The sequence below is a fragment of the Podarcis muralis genome, chromosome 4 (genome assembly GCF_964188315.1).
Source record: "Podarcis muralis chromosome 4, rPodMur119.hap1.1, whole genome shotgun sequence".
Classification (NCBI taxonomy): Eukaryota; Metazoa; Chordata; class Lepidosauria; order Squamata; family Lacertidae; genus Podarcis; species Podarcis muralis.
The window spans coordinates 4,634,456-4,648,326 of NC_135658.1; the positions used below are offsets into that span (position 1 = coordinate 4,634,456).

The following is a 13,871-nucleotide window of genomic DNA, read 5'->3' on the forward strand; positions in this document are numbered from 1 at the left end:
ATTCTCTGCAGTTAAAACTGAACTTGGAGGGCTCCCCCATTGTTTTGGATTTTACCTAACTTTTTTGTTGGAACTTTACGGTGGAAACTTTCTTTATACTTCTCCCTAATCTCTGGGGAGCTCCCCCTGCTGGATTGTGGAATTATTAGTCTCTGTGAACTGCTGGCTGCTTTGGAATTTTTTTGACTGGATGTTTACTTTTCCTGGATTGCTTTTCCCATGGGATTTACAATTTGACCTTGACGCTTGGACAGCTGTGGAATGAGTGGCGTACCAAAAACAAGGGCTGCTAAGAAAGCAAAACAAACTGAGCTCTTGCAATTAACTTTGCCCGTGCAGCCACGAAGATCGTCTGTTCCTATTGTGACAGGTCTGCAAGAAGGCCAACCCAAGCAGCCAGCTTTTGGGGATATGGCTGCAGGAGGGCTAGACCCTGTCTCTAAAGAAATATTGGATCAGCTGGCAGCACTAAATAAGAAAGCTGACGAACAAGCAGCTAAATTTGAGGAACAAGCGGCTAAATTTGACCAAGTGACAGCTACAATTAATAGACTGACAGATCAAGTCGCTCAAAATACACAAGCAGTAGGCAATATTGAAAAGATCACAACAGAAAATCGAAAATTAGCACAGGAAGCAAATACAAAAGCAGACCAAAATAAAGAGAAGATAGAGGAATTAAGAGGAGAAGTAAGGCCACTGAGCAGACAGGTTACTGAACAGCAAGCGTTTCTGTCCATGGCGGAACTGAAAAACAGGGAATGCAATCTCAGGCTTAGAAATATCCCAGAAATTGAAAAAGAAGATCTGATCGGTTTCTTGACAACAGAAATATCCAAGCTCTGGGGTTTGGCTGAAGAGAAAGATTTTAAAATTGTTACCGCCTTTAGATTGGGAAGAGTGGCCAAGAAGGATAAACCAAGAGATTGCTTGATCATTTTGAGATCTAAGCAAGAAAAAGATAACATACTCGGCCTGCACTTTAAAAATTCATTGGTGATCCAGGGAAAGACGGCAGAAATCTTCAGAGACATACCCAAACAGCTACTGGATTTAAGAGCTACATATAAAGACCTGGCAAGTTTACTGAGAAACAACACAATCCCTTACAGGTGGGAATTTCCTCAAGGACTATCTTTTACCTTGCAAGGGAAGAAGGTAAGAATCAGAACAGCAGAGGAGCAAGAAAAGTTCCTAAACGATCACGGGGAGGACCTTCGGAAAGGAGTAGCAGGAGCCTGGCCACCTCCTTCGTTTGGCTTCAATCCAGTTCCACCTCCAGACAAAAACGATAAAGGAGACACCCCCACAGGCCAATAAACTAGTCCGAGATGTCTCTGCAACTTCTTAGTTGGAACATTCATGGCGCAAACTCTCCCGAAAAAAGGAAGAAGATTTTCCACATACTGAGAAAAGAACAATTAGACGTCATTTGCCTCCAAGAAACACACGTGACTAGGCTCCACAGGAGAGTGTTAATTAACAAGAGACTAGGCCAAGAATTTATTTCATCGGACAAAGTTAAAAAAAGAGGAGTAGTGATTTATGCAAAGGAGAGCCTAGCACCAAAGTTGGTTTTTAAAGATGAACAAGGAAGAATTTTGGCGATTGAAATACAAGCACAAGGAGAAAAACTTTTGATAGTAGGAATTTATGCACCAAACGATGGGAAATCGGAATTTTATAAGAAGTTGCATGAGATATTGTTGGACCATATTGACTATACAGTGGTACCCCGCAAGACGAATGCCTCGCTAAACGAAAAACCCGCAAGACGAAAGGGTTTTCCGATTTTTAGAGGCTTCGCAAGACGAATTTCCCTATGGGCTTGCTTCGCAAGACGAAAGCCCATAGGGAAATCTCCTGGGACAGCGGGGAAGCGCAGCGCACCTTCTCCTCTGTTCCCAGACCTGTCCTGAAGGCTTGTGGTGGGAGGTCCGGGAACAGAGGAGAAGGCGCGCAGCGCTTCTCCTCTGTTCCCGGGGCTTGCGGTGGGAGGAGGGTTTTTCCTCCCCACCGCCAACATTCAGAACAGCATTCTGAATGTTGGCGGTGGGGAGGAAAGCCCTCCTCCCACCGCAAGCCTTCAGGACAGGTCCGGGAACAGAGGGGAAGGCGCGCAGCGCTTCTCCTCTGTTCCCGGACCTGTTTTGAAGACTTGCGGTGGGAGGAAGGTTTTCCTCCCCAACGCCAACATTCAGAAGGCTGTTCTGAAGGCTGGCGGTGGGAAGAAAAGCCCTTCTCCCCCGCCAGCCTTCAGAAGAGTTCCCGGAGGGCTGCCTAGGCTGCGGATAGCAGCATGCTGCCCCGCGCAAGGGGCGCTCTTAAGCAGAGCGCCCCTCGCGCGGGGCAGACATTCGCAGCTTGGGGAGCCCTGCAGGAGTTCCCCGCAGGGCTCTCCAAGCTGCGGATAGCAGCCTGCTTCCCCGCACAAGGGGCGCAGTTAAGCAGAGCGCCCTTCGCGCGGGGCAGACATTCGCAGCTTGGGGAGCCCTGCAGGAGTTCCCCGCAGGGCTCTCCAAGCTGCGGATAGCAGCCTGCTTCCCTGCACAAGGGGCGCAGTTAAGCAGCGCGCCCTTCGCGCGGGGCAGACATTCGCAGCTTGGGGAGCCCTGCAGGACTTCCCCGCAGGGCTCTCCAAGCTGCAGATAGCAGCCTGCTGCCCCTATCCGCAGCTTGCAGAGCCCTGCGGGGAAGTCCTGCAGGGCTCCCCAAGCTGCGAATGTCTGCCCCACGCGAGGGGCGCTCTGCTTAAGAGCGCCCCTCGTGCGGGGCAGCAGGCTGCTATCCGCAGCTTGGAGAGCCCTGCGGGGAAGTCCTGCAGGGCTCCCCAAGCTGCGAATGTCTGCCCCACGCCAGGGGCGCTCTGCTTAAGAGCGCCCCTCGGGCGGGGCAGCAGGCTGCTATCCGCAGCTTGGAGAGCCCTGCGGGGAACTCCTGCAGGGCTCCCCAAGCTGTGAATGTCTGCCCCACGCCAGGGGCGCTCTGCTTAAGAGCGCCCCTCGGGCGGGGCAGCAGGCTGCTATCCGCAGCTTGGAGAGCCCTGCGGGGAAGTCCTGCAGGGCTCCCCAAGCTGCGAATGTCTGCCCCACGCGAGGGGCGCTCTGCTTAAGAGCGCCCCTCGTGCGGGGCAGCAGGCTGCTATCCGCAGCTTGGAGAGCCCTGCGGGGAAGTACTGCAGGGCTCCCCAAGCTGCGAATGTCTGCCCCACGCGAGGGGCGCTCTGCTTAAGAGCGCCCCTCGGGCGGGGCAGCAGGCTGCTATCCGCAGCTTGGAGAGCCCTGCGGGGAAGTCCTGCAGGGCTCCCCAAGCTGTGAATGTCTGCCCCACGCCAGGGGCGCTCTGCTTAAGAGCGCCCCTCGGGCGGGGCAGCAGGCTGCTATCCGCAGCTTGGAGAGCCCTGCGGGGAAGTCCTGCAGGGCTCCCCAAGCTGCGAATGTCTGCCCCACGCGAGGGGCGCTCTGCTTAAGAGCGCCCCTCGGGCGGGGCAGCAGGCTGCTATCCGCAGCTTGGAGAGCCCTGCGGGGAAGTCCTGCAGGGCTCCCCAAGCTGTGAATGTCTGCCCCACGCGAGGGGCGCTCTGCTTAAGAGCGCCCCTCCGGCGGGGCAGCAGGCTGCTATCCGCAGCTTGGAGAGCCCTGCGGGGAAGTCCTGCAGGGCTCCCCAAGCTGCAGGTGTCTGCCCCGCACAAGGGGCGCTCTGCTTAAGAGCGCCCCTCGTGTGGGGCAGCAGGCTGCTATCCGCAGCTTGGAGAGCCCTGCGGGGAAGTCCTGCAGGGCACCCCAAGCTGCAGATATCTGCCTCGCACCGGGCAGCAGGCTGCTATCCGCAGCCTAGGCAGCCCTCCGGGAACTCTTCTGAAGGCTGGCGGCGGGAGAAGGGCTTTTCTTCCCACCGCCAGCCTTCAGAAGGCTGTTCTGAAGGCTTGCGGTGGGGAGAAAAGTCCTTCTCCCCCCTGCCAGCCTTCAGAAGAGGTCTGGGGACAGACTGTCCCTGGACCTGGTCTGAAGGCGGTCTCCATAGGAACGCATTAATTGATTTTCAATGCATTCCTATGGGAAACCGTGCTTCGCAAGACGAAAAACTCGCAAGAAGAAAAAACTTGCGGAATGAATTAATTTCGTCTTGCGAGGCACCACTGTACTAACATCATCCTGATGGGAGATATGAATGGAGTTGTCTCCACATACATGGATAAGTCACAAAATCAGAATTTGACCAAAGAGGGCAGACTTTCAAAGTCTTTCTTTGAACTTACAGACAATATGGACTTGATTGATATTTGGAGGACAAAGAATCCTCTAGGTAAAGAGGGAACATTCTTTTCTGAGGCCCATCTATCGTGGACAAGAATCGACCAAATCTGGACATCTAGAGGACTGGCACCTAAGATAAAAAAAGTAGAGATCTGCCCTAAAACCTGCTCCGACCATAATGCCTTGAAAATAGACTTGAGACTTACACTAGCTGGATCCTTCAGATGGAGAATGAATGACTACTTGTTTAGAGATCAGGAGATTGTGAAGAAGGCCCAAAAAACGTTGAAAGATTATTTCGAAATAAATTTGAATACCTCGGTGGAAAAGAAAACAATCTGGGACGCGAGTAAAGCTGTGATGAGAGGGTTCCTGATACAACAGAATACTATTAAGAAAAAACTCTGGAATGGGAAAAAGGATAAGATTTTGGAGAACATAAGAGATGGAGAGAAAAAGTTGAGACTAAACCCAAAATCAAAAGAAGTCTTAAGAGAAATAAAATTCCATCAAGCACAATATGCGAAATTGATAAATCAAGAAGTCGAATGGAAAATTAAACAGATGAAACAAAGATCATTTGAATCCGCAAATAAATGTGGGAAGCTGCTGGCATGGCAGCTGAAAAAGAGACAAAAATTGAACTTTGTTACCAATCTGGAGGTTGAAGGAGAATGTATTCAGAAACCAGAAGACATCAGAAAGTGTTTCCAGAGATATTTTAAAAAATTGTTTACTCAAGGACCCCAAGTAGAGACTGAGATAAACAAATTTCTAAAAAGTTATGGCCTGCAAAAATTAACACAAGACAAACAAACAGCCCTGAATTACAAAATAACACAACAGGAAATTGAAAGTGCCATTCAGAACATGCAATTAGGCAAATCCCCAGGCCCAGATGGACTTACCTCCAAATATTATAAGACATTGAAGGAATATCTGGTCCAGCCATTAATGGAGGTATGTAACCAAATTATGGAAGGGAAGGGGGCACCCGAATCGTGGAAAGAGGCATTCATCACTTTGATACCAAAACTGGAATCTGAAAAGACTCAACTTAGGAACTACCGTCCCATCTCACTCCTAAATGTGGATTACAAAATTTTTGCTGACATTTTGGCAAACAGACTGAAAAAAGTTTTAAATGAAGTAATTCATAAAGACCAAGCAGGCTTTCTCACTGGCAGGCACTTGCCTGACAACACTAGGAATATTATCGATGTTTTGGAGTTATTACAGACAAACTTGAACACGAAAGCAGCTTTGATTTTTATAGACGCCGAGAAAGCCTTTGATAATATATCTTGGAAATTTATGCAGAAAAATTTGGAAGGGATGGGAGTGGGAAGGGCGTTCCAAAATGGTATTGAAGCAAATTGATAGTAAACAATGTGGTGACAGAGGAGTTTAAAATTGAAAAAGGGACACGACAGGGGTGCCCCCTATCACCCTTGTTATTTATTTCTGTCCTGGAGGTGTTGCTGAACTTGATTAGGAAGGACCAGCAGGTGGAAGGAATACAGGTCGGAGAAAAACAATATAAACTGAAGGCTTTTGCAGACGATTTGGTTTTGACATTACAGGAGCCAGAAGCTAGCACAAAAAGAGCTTTAGAACTAATCTCTGAATTTGGTCGGGTGGCGGGATTCAAGTTGAACAAACAAAAAACTAAGGTTTTGGCAAAAAACTTGACACCTTCAGAAATAGATGGGTTCCAGAAGGAAACAGAACTAAATGTGGTAACAAAGGTGAAATACCTGGGGGTTAATTTGACTGGGAGAAATTTGAATTTGTTCAAAGATAATTATGAAAAATGTTGTTCGGAAATCAAAAAGGACTTAGAAATTTGGTCAAGATTGAAACTTTCCTTGTTGGGAAGAATTGCAGCAGTCAAGATGAATGTATTGCCAAGAATGTTGTTTCTGTTTCAAACCCTTCAGATCGTGGACAGAGTGGAATGTTTTGGAAAGTGGCAGAGAGACATTGCGAAGTTTGTCTGGCAGGGCAAAAAGCCCCGAATAAAATTTAAGATATTAACAGATGCAAAGGAAAGAGGGGGGTTTGCCCTGCCGGACTTAAGACTGTACTATGAAGCTGCATCCCTCTGCTGGATGAAGGATTGGTTCTTGTTAGAAAACACTGATGTCCTAGATCTGGAAGGGTTTAACAATGCTTTTGGGTGGCATGCATACCTGTGGTACGACAAGATAAAGTTTCATAAATTGTTTAAAAACCATATTGTCAGGAAAGCTCTATTTATTGTCTGGACTAAATATAAGGACTTACTTGAAAGTAAGACCCCGAGGTGGTTATCACCGACGGAGGCTAAGGCCATAAAACTACGTAACATGGAGAGTGGCTGGGTAAAATACTGTGAGATAATAGAAAGAGTTGGTGATACTTGGAGGTTGCAGAGTTTTGAAAAATTGAAAGGAAAGGTGCGAGACTGGTTTCACTATGCCCAAATTTTAGAGATCTTTAAAAAGGACAAAAAAATTGGTTTCCAGGTGGAAAAATCAAAATTAGAGACAGAACTACTTGAACCTAAGACGAAAGTGCTTTCAAGAATGTATAACTTGTTGCTGAAATGGAATACTCAAGATGAGACAGTTAAATCAGCTATGATAAAATGGGCACAGGACATTGGGTACAACATTATGTTTGAAGACTGGGAAAGGTTATGGACCACCGGTATGAAATTCACGGCATGTAGTGCCTTAAAAGAAAACATTATGAAAATGGTATACAGGTGGTACATGACCCCAGTCAAACTTGCAAAGATATACCATCTGTCTGACAATAAATGTTGGAAATGTAAGGAGGCTGAAGGAACATTTTTTCACCTCTGGTGGACATGCCCGAGGGTGAAGGCTTTTTGGGAAATGATTTATAATGAGTTGAAAAAGGTGTTTAAGTACACCTTTCACAAGAAACCAGAGGCCTTCCTCCTGGGCATTGTAGGCCAGAGAGTGTTAAAAAAAGATAGAATTTTCTTTTTATATGCAACTACAGCAGCAAGAATCCTTATAGCCAAATACTGGAAGGCACAGGAGTTACCCACGCTGGAAGAATGGCATTCGCAGCTGATGGACTATATGGAATTAGCCGAAATGACCGGCAGAATCCGAGATCTGGGAGAAGAGACAGTGGAAGAGGATTGGAAAAAATTTAAGGACTATCTACAAAAACATTACAAGTTATATGAATGCTGAGAATTTGCTAAGGTTTTGGGAAAAACATGCTTCAGTATTGAGATTGGTAAATGAGGGAAATTAAGTTATGATTTCAAAAAGTATAAATTATAGATTATATAACTAAATGAAAGCACAAAAACACATAAAACAAGGTATCAAATTGCTGTTTATCTTTATTGTAAAGAAAGCAGGGGATGGAAGATTTGGGGAAGTCCAGTTGATTATGAAAATTGATTTGGAAAAGTGAATTTTCTTTTATAATTTCTTCTTTTTTCTGTAAAATCGCTTTTGTTGTGTTACTGATGATGTATCTGACCTTGGAAAAAAAGCAATAAAAAAAATTATTATATGAAAAAAAAAAGAACAGTTTCAGGTTAATAACGGACCTCCGGAACGAATTAAGTATGTAACCCGAGGTACCACTGTAGATGAATGAGCATTCCTTTTCCCACTTTTAAAGTAAACCTCTACGTAACGAAACCGAAGTCTGCCTTCCTCCGCCAACCTGAACTTCACTCTTCAAGCCAAAAGACAACACTTCCCCGTCCCCGGGCGAAACCCCCTGGCCTTTCATTGGTAGAGCTGCCACAACACTAGTGGCGTTTACCTCAGTGCTGCGCGAGGAATGACTGAGTGGGCGGCGAGATGCTTTCAGCCTCGGACACTTGGCGGGTTCTGAAATGGCAGGGCAGGCCAGATTCATGACCCTGGTGAGCTGGATTCGGCCCGCGGGACATAGTTTGAGGACCCCTGGTCTACACTGACTGGCAGCAGCTCCCCAGAGTTTCAGGCAGGGATTTTGTCCAGCCCTTGCAGGAGATGTCAGGGGTTGACCCTGGGACATTCTGCATGCCAAGCAGATGCTCTAGGGCTCCCCATATTTCCCTGCACTTTCAACGTTATACTATTAGCAACCGTGGAGATTCCACCTCCCTCTTTCGAAAGGAGAATATTCACCTGATCAATTTTTATAGTAATAACAATAATAACAACAACAATAATAGTAATTATTATTTATACCCCACCCATCCGGCTGGGTTCCCCAGCCACTCTGGGCGGCTGCCAATAAAATATTAAAATACAGTAGTCCATCAAATATTAAAAGCTTCCCTAAACATAATAACAACAATCAATTTTCAGTCCCTTGAATTAGCAATTAAGCATTTCTGGAAAGGGAAATGGCATACTTTTGTTTGGCAGGAGAAAGGTCTTCCTTGGGAGCTGGTGGACTCTCCTTCCTTGGAGGTTTCTAAGAGAGATCGGACGGCCATCTGCCATGGATGCTTTAGCTGAGATTCCTGCATAGGTAATAATAATAATAATAATAATATTCCAATAAAACACTTCAATACAATAACCTTTTAAACATTAAAACCTTCCGTAAACAGGGCTGCCTGTTTAGGGAACTAGACCAGCCCCCTTTTGCTTCGGGTTGGACTAGATGACCCTGGGACCCCCTCCTATCTCTCCACTCCGGAATTCCAGGAGGAGCTTCCTTGCCTCCTGCAAAGCCCTTTTCCCTGCAAGCTCTTCCTCTGGTTTCCGGCCAAGGTAGGGAGATCCTCAGAGTCCAGCCAAGAGCCTCACCCCCAAAAGGATATCTGGGCATTGGCGGAGCCAGGGGGGGCAGCTGCCCCCCTAAATGCATAAAAAAATTATAAGAATCTGAGAGAGGGCTGAGCTGGAGGGACTCGGCTTGGCAAGGGTTAAAGGGAACTGAGCTGCCTTCCTAGAGAGGACAGGAAGCAAGGGGGGGCAGGTCCTCCAGAGCCAAGGCCCCTCCCTCCCCAGTCCTTTCCTGCAAGGAAGGGGGGGGGGTTTGCTTTGTGTCTCTCCTGCAAGGGCCGAATCGCAGCCCCCTCCTGGGATCTGGTGAGTCCATAGCTGTCAATTTTCAGATTTGAAAATAAGGGATCAGCAGCCTTGAAAATAAGGGATCAGCAGCCTCACCTATCTACCAATCCGGGACAGCAGCAGGAAGCAGCGGGAAACGGCGCTGGAATAAGGGAATTTCCCGCAAAAAAAGGGAAGGTTGCCAGCTAAGGGTGAGTCTCCTCTCTCTCCCCCCCAGAGGGGGCAGTGGGGAGACGGGGGGCGTCACAGGGCTAGGGCAGGGGAGGGTGCCTGGGGGGCCAGATCTGCTCCTGCAGGGGGGGGACCCCAAGTCAGGGAGGAGAGGGTCCTGCCAGGGAGGGGCCAGGTCTGCCACGCTCTCCTTCCTGCAGATCAGAGGATCCCAAACTCATTTGGCCTTCCACCCCCCCTTCAGAAAAAACGACTTCCCCGAAATCTCCCTTCTTTAAACAAAGGAGCCCCTGGGACTTTAACTCTGTGTGACATCGCTCAGCCTCATTGCACAACCGAGGAAACATCTGCAAATGGTTTTCCAAAGCTCCACGAGGAGGTGGACACTAGCCCCCCCCCCCCCAAAAAAAAACAACGGGCAGGAAGGAAGGAAAAGTAGGAAAGAGAAGGCAGGAATAAAGAGAGGGATCCCAGGCCATAGTCTGGCTGCTGCATTGGAAAACAGTTTGTGTTAAGCTTTCTAATAGGATAATAATAAATCAAAAAATCAAGGGAGATGTCTTTGGCCCCGCCCACTTGGCCCTCTGGGGGTTGGCCAGATACATTCCTGGCCCTCAGAAGAGAGAAAAAGAGACCTCACCCCACGAATCTGCCTGGACAGCGGCAGAGATTGCAGAAAAGGAGACAGAAGCAGGGAGTGGAGGTGGGGTGCGGGTGGGGTGGGGATGGGGAGCAACTCCTGAGGACCCCCAGGTCAGGACCCCCACTAGAGAAAAGCAACCATTTATCACAAGATACAAATAACTCCCTTGTCAGTCGGTTCTGGCTTCATGCATTGACTGGAAGGATGGAGAAACCAGGTTGATTAATCTGACAGAAATCCCTTCCGTTGCCTCCACATTCTGCATTGCTTGAAGGCTAGAGACTTATTTCTTCTCCTCTTCCTCCTCCTCTTTCTTTTCAGAAAGATAGCTCATGGTCTGGGATCTGGTGCAGTCCAGCCCTGGTTCCCAGCAAGACTCATCCATGCTTGCTCAGGGAACCATTTCCCCCCGTCCTACAAATTCTGTAACAGAACAATGTATTTGCTTTGTAGGATTTGCTAGAGCTTCTCATTTAGACGGGCAGAACTTGGCAGAAGACCAAAGGGTTCCTTCCGATCTCTTAGAGGCTTCCTGACAGCACAGATGGATGAGCAAGACTCAGCTGGCCCTGAAGCAGGAAGAGGCCATGCCAACCAAACTGGGAGCAGTGGGGGATTCTGGGGAAACTCTGTGCAGAAGATCCTGGGTGAGGAGGACACCCTCCGCTCAGAGGTGCAGAGCCAACTGTTGAGGCAGTTCTGCTGCCAGGAGGCCAAAGGACCCCGAGAGGTTTGCAGCCGACTCTACCACCTTGACCATCAGTGGCTGAAGCCAGAAAGGCACACAAAAGCTGAGATGCTGGACCTGGTGATCTTGGAGCAGTTCCTGGCTGTCCTTCCCCCGGAGATGGAGAACTGGGTGAGGGAATGCGGAGCGGAGACCAGTTCCCAGGCAGTGGCCTTGGCCGAAGGTTTCCTCCTGAGTCAGGCAGAGGAGAGAAAGCAGGTGAGAGAGACTTTCCTCTGGATACTCCCAAGGGGCTCCCAACAGGACAGAGAACATCCCATAATGGTCTGCTGATGGCCCATCCTTTTTCTGGGAAAGCATCCATGGAATGAGATCTCACACCCTTCAAGTCTTTGTCATTCTCTTTCTAGTATTTCTCCCCATTCTCTGGTTTGAATCCTTGTTTCTTTCTCAGGGAAAGGATCTCTTTGCAGAAATGGACCTGGATTCCTGTGAGGCAGAGAGGCCTCCGTTGGACACCAGAGAGAGGCCACTGGGTAAGGAGGAAGGTGGCTTTTCTCCGTTTGGTCTCGTTCTGTTGGTTTTCCAATTCATCTGAGGGTTCTTTTCACCTTGTTTTGGGGGGAGACAGTTCGGAAGAAGGGTCCAGAGTAGGGCAGATGTATTTCTGCACAACAAGCATAAAATGAGCACAAACCTCCAAATACTCTCAGTAGGTAAGGCTTTCTCAAAGGCCCATCTGTAGTTAGAGATGCCCTGTTTCACCTGTGAGAGATGCAGGCACTCCTGGTGTCCTTTTTACATTTTTTCTCTTGAAGGTGATGGAATGATGCCCGCAAGACCTCCTGATCCATCTTTTCATGGGGGCAGAAGGGAAGCAGCGGCTGTGGAACCAGATCAGGTCAGGGGGAGCTCGCTTGTGGGGACAGAGGCCGAGGGATGGAGCAATGTCATGGACTGGTTGGGCACAGAGGAATGGTGGGAGGAAGCAGCCGGGGAACCAGGAAGGGAAGATGACTCAGAGCCCAAGGAGTGGAGGTAGAAGAAGGATGGGCGGTCAGAGGGAGAAGTCTGGGAAGAGGAGGTGTCAGAAGCTGAAGGGGTTACAGGGCTTAGTGAGCTGGGAGACTCTGTGGCAGAATGCAGTGCAGAATCAGAGGCAGAAGAGGAAGGAGGCAAGTGGGAGAGGAAGGTCAAGAGGCAGAGGTGAGTCAGGATAAGTAAGAGCCACCGGTGGCTCCCTCTCCTGCTGCCAGAAGCCACCCTCCCTGCTTGTCTCTCAGAGCCAGGAGACCCCCTGCATTGCAGGAATCTCTGCTAGATCATCCAAGACAGATGGCCATCCAAAAGAGGCTTATTTTATTTCTAGATTGATAACTGAATGCAAAAATTGGTTTCTGCTGCTGCTGCACTGTGAGTTGGGAAGGCCGCTCACTCCTTAGGCTGTTTCCACCTGGCCCAGGGGGCGGGGCCCAGACTGACTCACCATCGCAACAGCTTAAGAGGCCTCATGAGGCACCGGGACACCACTGCTGCTGCTGCACTGTGAGTTGGGAAGGCCGCTCCCTCCTTAGGCTGTTTCCACCTGGCCCAGGGGGCGGGGCCTAGACTCACTCACCATCGCAACAGCTTAAGAGGCCTCATGAGGCACCGGGACACCACTGCTGCTGCTGCACTGTGAGTTGGGAAGGCCGCTCCCTCCTTAGGCTGTTTCCACCTGGCCCAGGGGGCGGGGCCTAGACTCACTCACCATCGCAACAGCTTAAGAGGCCTCATGAGGCACCGGGACACCACTACTGCTGCTGCACTGTGAGTTGGGAAGGCCGCTCCCTCCTTAGGCTGTTTCCACCTGGCCCAGGGGGCGGGGCCTAGACTCACTCACCATCGCAACAGCTTAAGAGGCCTCATGAGGCACCGGGACACCACTGCTGCTGCTGCACTGTGAGTTGGGAAGGCCGCTCCCTCCTTAGGCTGTTTCCACCTGGCCCAGGGGGCGGGGCCTAGACTCACTCACCATCGCAACAGCTTAAGAGGCCTCATGAGGCACCGGGACACCACTGCTGCTGCTGCACTGTGAGTTGGGAAGGCCGCTCCCTCCTTAGGCTGTTTCCACCTGGCCCAGGGGGCGGGGCCTAGACTCACTCACCATCGCAACAGCTTAAGAGGCCGCAAGAGGCACCGGGACACCACTGCTGCTGCTGCACTGTGAGTTGGGAAGGCCGCTCCCTCCTTAGGCTGTTTCCACCTGGCCCAGGGGGCGGGGCCCAGACTGACTCACCATCGCAACAGCTTAAGAGGCCGCAAGAGGCACCGGGACACCACTGCTGCTGCTGCACTGTGAGTTGGGAAGGCCGCTCCCTCCTTAGGCTGTTTCCACCTGGCCCAGGGGGCGGGGCCCAGACTGACTCACCATCGCAACAGCTTAAGAGGCCGCAAGAGGCACCGGGACACCACTGCTGCTGCTGCACTGTGAGTTGGGAAGGCCGCTCCCTCCTTAGGCTGTTTCCACCTGGCCCAGGGGGCGGGGCCCAGACTGACTCACCATCGCAACAGCTTAAGAGGCCGCAAGAGGCACCGGGACACCACCACTGCTGCTGCTGCAACGTGGGGGTTGAGGAAGGCCGCTCCCTCCTGTTGGCCCACCCCACCAGGCTTAGAGGGCGGGGCCCATACTCGCCACCGCTCCTGTTTTAAGGACACTGGTGTGGTCACAGCAGATGCTTAAAATGTTTTATATATTTTAAAATGTTTTATAGGGGATTTTACTTTTTTACTTTGTTGTACCACCGTGAACGGTGGTTTTTATTGATGTATTTTTATTTTGTTCCGTTGTATTTTGGTTTGGGGTGGGATATTGAGTGGGGTGGGGATTTGTTTTGTTGGTATAATTGTTTTTGGTCTGTTTCATTTTTTATTTTGTAAATGGAGATTGGTTTGAGGCTTGGGATTGCTACCGTGGTGGGGCGAGGGAGGTATGGCGGTGGGGGCAGATGTCATAGGCGAAGGGGATTGAGATACGGATATGCTCGTACCCCTTCCAATCTGCGCCCCATCCCGAGGGACGA

General features: G+C 49.8%; 1 protein-coding gene and 1 long non-coding RNA gene across 2 annotated transcripts in view; one reads left to right on the plus strand and one right to left on the minus strand.

Moving 5' to 3' along the window:
* Nucleotides 1-13,871, plus strand: part of LOC144327629 (uncharacterized) — a 127,665-nt gene that overhangs the window by 25,095 nt on the left and 88,699 nt on the right. The gene's annotated exons all lie outside the window — the stretch shown is intronic.
* On the minus strand, nucleotides 7,600-9,971 carry LOC144327636 (uncharacterized). Its single transcript, XR_013392748.1, has 3 exons — nucleotides 9,401-9,971; nucleotides 8,638-8,748; nucleotides 7,600-7,766 (listed from the first exon to the last, which is right to left on the minus strand). It is a non-coding gene; the product is annotated as an uncharacterized LOC144327636 (long non-coding RNA).